This window comes from Polypterus senegalus, unplaced genomic scaffold (assembly GCF_016835505.1).
Source record: "Polypterus senegalus isolate Bchr_013 unplaced genomic scaffold, ASM1683550v1 scaffold_4708, whole genome shotgun sequence".
Lineage (NCBI taxonomy): Eukaryota > Metazoa > Chordata > Cladistia > Polypteriformes > Polypteridae > Polypterus > Polypterus senegalus.
In genome coordinates this window covers 10,440-15,934 of record NW_024383204.1, presented here as the reverse complement: position 1 = coordinate 15,934, position 5,495 = coordinate 10,440, and the positions used below count along the sequence as shown (strand labels likewise).

At 34.6% G+C, this 5,495-nt stretch overlaps 1 long non-coding RNA gene across 1 annotated transcript; it reads left to right on the top strand.

The window, feature by feature from the left end:
* Positions 1–828: 828 nt before the first annotated feature.
* Positions 829–2,537, top strand: LOC120521449. Its single transcript, XR_005632128.1, has 3 exons — positions 829–1,029; positions 1,222–1,277; positions 2,138–2,537. It is a non-coding gene; the product is annotated as an uncharacterized LOC120521449 (long non-coding RNA).
* The last annotated feature ends 2,958 nt before the right edge of the window (positions 2,538–5,495 follow it).

The following is a 5,495-nucleotide window of genomic DNA, read 5'->3' as shown; positions in this document are numbered from 1 at the left end:
ATTTTAATCGTTTTAAAAGTAAAAAGTCCGCGGTATTTTTAAGGATTATTGGGATAGGTCGCGTTCTCCCAATTGTGTTGACAAACTAGTTTAGAAAAATGAATGGTATTGTCAACACAACCGATGAATGAGACATGATGCCCTCCAATTTACTGTTTGGTCCGCCATTACCGAAGTAAATATGCCAAAGTTAGGGTACGTTTGTTGATAACATATGAGAAATATGTCACATTAATGAGCATTTACTTAATATTTTATTACCCAAGTTGCATTCATGACAGATTTAGCGTAGAAGGGAGTTAGAACCTATACGAGTAATTTATAGAGAAATTTACTTTCACCGGTGTGCATTTTCAGAAATGAACTTGGATTCAGTTCTCCTACTTGAGGCAGGTTCACTTCGCCGCTAGAGAACACAAGTCCCAGCGACGTAAAAGACACTGGAAAGCCACCCTGCACATCAACCACCCATCGGTAAGACCTTATGTGCAGAAGAGCCTAGCATATTTATCGCTAAACACAAGGACCTTACTGTTAAACTATTTTTGAACAATAATTAATTTTGAGAACTTAGCGAATCTCGCACGAGATAAAATTTAGTTTTTGTTAACATGTTATTGTATGAAAGTCAATGATCACTTTATGATTAGTATATAACTATGTAAAATATACCTTGTGCACTTGACAACTATTTGTTTAACACCTGGTAAATAACACTTTGTATTTAGTAGAAGAGCTGCTTTGTTTCGACTTTAATAAAGATGAAACCTAATTTATTTAAAGGAGAGAATTACATATGCATGCGATTAAACCGAATAAATTGTAGCAAAATGTGTCGTTCTTTAAGGTTAATTAAAGATTGAAAGCGGGATGGTTAAGACATTGGACTTAGTAGTCCACCAAGTCCGGCTCATTGACAGACTGTTACTCAACCCAAACAATTAATTTAACCTGCTTGAACTTTTTTATATATATTTAAAAAAAAAAATACCAGTAACATCTACAACATATTATACAATATCTCTATCTGTAAGTCGCCAGTAGTTAAAGCTGTTAGTAATGTAATCAAATGTTGTTTTGCCATGTCTTCATGCTAATGAAAATATAAACGTGAATGGCATTTTTTAGATGAAAAACAATTACTTAAATTTAAAATATACCAAATGGTATTGGTCACCAAGATAGCCTGGAGTAAATTGAATTAAACATGTTTTTTTTAAGGTGTTGCAAGAATTTTAGCTTATGAAGGTGGAATCACGGACATTGCTATATTACAGGTACTGTCTCCTTGGAATAATTATACTGATAATTTTACAATCATTTACCAGTGTAATGGTAGTAAGCGCTTATTTGCTCTCTTCACAGTATTTTGAGCATTGTCTCCTTATGGGTACCAGAAAGAAAACAGCCCCAAGCTCTCATCTGAATAGAAGACTCAATTTTCTTTATGTTGATAAAAAAGTACATTTTAGAGTGGGACATATTCTTCATTGTTTTTTCCTTTTCATATTAAAATATTTAGTATGATGTTCTTAAAATATTCCAGACAAAATACATTGTCACAAAATGGTCTTTAAAGTTATGTCTAGAATTATTTAATAAGTTTAGTCACACCACATATAACTGCTGGTGTTTTATCATTTCATCTCTGTCATGGTTACAAGATGCTTACCAAACTTAATTTGTTGCCTTTGCAAATGAAGAAATAGTGTGACAATAAAAGCAGATTTTGGGTTCTGTCACTGCAAAGGAGAATAAGGTATTGGTTTAAAGTAGCATCTTGTTAATTTGTGAAAATATTTAGAAAGTATATGCATGCTTGATGGTGAGAAGGTATGATGTGAGGTGCTCTCCTGTCACCCTGCAACACAGCCTTAACTGCCTCCTGTTATGAATATGTATTATGGCTTCCCAGTGAATATTTTCTATATATTACTCTATTATATCATAATTAAAACCATTCCTGGCAACAAAGACTAATGCCATCTTAGTGTTTCTCCTTGCAGATATGAGTGGTCTTTTTGCAAATAATTTGGTACTCTTTGTTGTTTGTGCAGTCATTTATAATGATTATTAATTATGACAGAAAACCCCTTTTGTGCTTATTCCCCATGATTACCTGTCAATACTCCTGCAGCCATCTTACAAACTGAGGGCAAGGAGCCAGCAAGAAACCTGGTACAGTGCTGGAAAAAAAATTCACAGTAAATGCTGCAGAACTGCTTTGACTGTGTAAGCTGAGACATATTTAGAAATTCATCATTGTACTTGAATGAATGTGTTGACATTGTTACGGGATTCATCAAAAAAAATTGTTAGGGGTGTTGGAAAACCAACTAAGAGATCCAGAGCATTAGGGGCCTATCATGCAAGCTTCTGACCCTCAGAAACTTGCCTTCTGATTGGGTTGTAACTTTGGGTCTGCCAGATTTCTTCCTGTTAGAGTTTCTTCCCATTTACAATTGCCTGTGGATTTTATAGGAAACTGTACACAGTGACACTTTGATTAGTTTTTACAGTTTATCTAAATGTAAGGCCTACACTTCTAAGGGTAATAATGCTCTGTCTCCTTTCATTTTGTGAATTGCCACTGCCTTGCCAATCACTGGAATGTTGTCAAAGTAGTACTTCGGAGGGTGCAGTAATGCACTTTGTTCCAGCTCTGCTTTAAGACAGACATATGGTTTCTAAGTAATCAACAGAAGTTGGGACACCAGTACAAATTGTTTCAACTTACAAGGTTTAATTTACTTTAAATGCTCCTGAACATCTATATGTTGTAACCTATTAGTTGTTCCCTGAAGAAGGCCCATATATAATATTCTGATACTTCCTTTTTTCGGTTTTTGCTAACCTGAACTTTTGAGTTTAAGTTTCTGGCAGTTTACTGCTTACTTTATCACAATTTTAGGTCATTCATTTGCATTTCAGCTGATCAAATTTGAAGAAAAACTGAGGGTGTTCTATAATGTTTTGATTGGTTGTGTATATCCTCACAGTAATTGACCTACAGTATATTTAAATAAATACATGTAATGGAATGTTTGAGTTTCTCTGATTGTTTCAAATGACAGTCATTGGGTTGACCATATGAACTATAGCCCAGGTAACTTCATGTGAATCACAGGCAAATTACTATTGAAGTAATTATACACTGCAGAGAACCAGGTATCCGGTACAGTTTTTTAACTGACTTTTATCAATTTGTTACAGTTCTTTAGAAAACTTATTCAAATTAACAAACATAATTGGCCCATTGAGTTCATACTGGAGATGATGCTTTTTAGTTGTTAGCTTGATTAATATAAAATGATAAAGAATGTACTGTATACAAATACCAAATCAGTTAATTTTAAAAATAACTCAATTAAGCAGATTAGAAACCCTAAACACAGGTCAGAAAAATAGTCATATGTAATGTGCTTTATGAAATTTAATGTGAATTAATTTAAACTCTCTCTATATAATATTTAGCATTTTTCAATAAAATTAATCATTGTGGTGTTTAGAACTACAATATGTTCTTTTCTGTTTACTACTAGATAGTATACCAAAGCAATAAAAGCGCATTGTCTGAAAAAATAACTTGGAACAGGGTAAGCTTAAGTAGTGGATTTTGTGTAGTTTGGATATCATTAGAAGAAAGGCTTAAAACTAGTAAAATAAAATCTTTTGCAAATAGTTACTAAACTTATTCTAGTGCTACAAGGAGTAAGCCTATTGGAAAAAATGGAAGGAGTTGAAATGCTTAAGATTAAATAGATGGAGACTGTAGGAGTAAAATGGTAGAATTTTTTCAAATTGTGAAAGTAGAATGGATACCAGATGTTAATTTAATATGTGTTCTACTAAAAAGAACACAAGTTGTTCCATACTGTAATATATAGAGAAATTAGCCAAAAGTTTGAGAAAAATTCCTTCTTGCGAACAATTTTGTTTATGAATGTGTATATGTGGATGAGTAGGTATGTGTGCAAACCCCAATTGCAAAGCATTGGGATCATGTATGTATATACGTGCACTTGGCCAGAAGTAGTGTGTTAAAAAGGTAGAAAAGAAAAGGGAACATTTTAAAAATAGCGTAATATGACTGTCAATATACAGTATTTGTTTTGTGAGTGTTACTGAGTATTGCTGTCATCAAGGATTTGATTATCATTATTTCTTTCAATCAGGTTAGTATTTGTAGGATGTGTTGTATTCAAGTTACATTCGTGTTTGTCAATGCGTTGTAAGATGACAGGTTTCATTCATCGATTAGTTTCTTACTGCATCAATAAACGGCTCGTCTTCTTCTTTATCTGAGACCTGACACACTGCATGCACGGGTTTTTACACTGTCTTCCTTTAGCGGGACATTGACTTTTCCATAGTGTGCTTTGTTTCCACAGTAGCTGCATTTATGAATATGCTTATCAGGCCTTCATATTTTTGCTGCCTTTTCAATTGTGTAATTGATTTTTGTTCAGCTCTTTGGAACTGTTGCTTTTTATCTGCACTCGTCAGTTCACGTGAGCCACTTCGGTGTACTTGCATCGAAGGTTCCCAGCTGTGCTGGTGCCATCTCCGCTATGTCCATGGCTGTATTTAATGTTACCTTAGTCCTGGCACTTAAAACTTTCTCGCAGTTTGCTGAGTTTGTGTCAAACACCACCCTGACCATCTCATCTTCCTCTCCATAAGCACAGTCCTTCACCCGTGAATATTTACCCGTGGCAGTTTGCTATTGGATTGCAGCTTTTGGGCGGCCTTATATGGCAGGCTAAATTACAAACGAGATCAACCTGTCTATGAACTTAATTTAAAGTGTAGGTTTACATGTGCTTTGTTTCAGTAGCAGAACTCATGAATATGGTTGTATATGTCACTGCTTGCTTCTTATTGTTTACTGCCTTCTCAATTATATAATGCATGTTTTCTTGGCGCTTTTGAGGTCTTCCTGGTTTTTTATGCTGCGTGATTACATGGGAGTGATGATGTCACGAAACTCCCCCACGGCGTTGAAGCTCATCTCCATTACAATAAATGGGAAAAAATGCTTCCAGTTATGACCATTGCGTAGAATTTGATATAAAGCCTGCCCAACTTTTGTAAGGAAGCTGTAAGGAATGAACCTGCCAAATTTCAGCCTTCCACCCACAGAAGTTGGAGAATTAGTGATGAGTCAGTGAGTGAGTGAGTGAGTCAGTGAGTAAGGGCTTTGCCTTTTATTAAGTAGATATAAATGTATATATGTGTGTGTGTATATATATATATATATATATATATATATAAAAAGTATTTGTGTCTGTGTATATCCGTTATATCATTACAGAAGGACTTGGATACATACAGGCGGGCAGATTTTGGCAGATGAAATTTAATGTCAGTAAATGAAGTAACATAGGAAGTAAAATTTTGGGTTTAATACAAATGGTTAAAAAATCGAGTACACCTTATGAAAAGGGTTTGGGGAGTCATAGTGGACTCCAAGCTATCAACTTCAAACAGTGTTC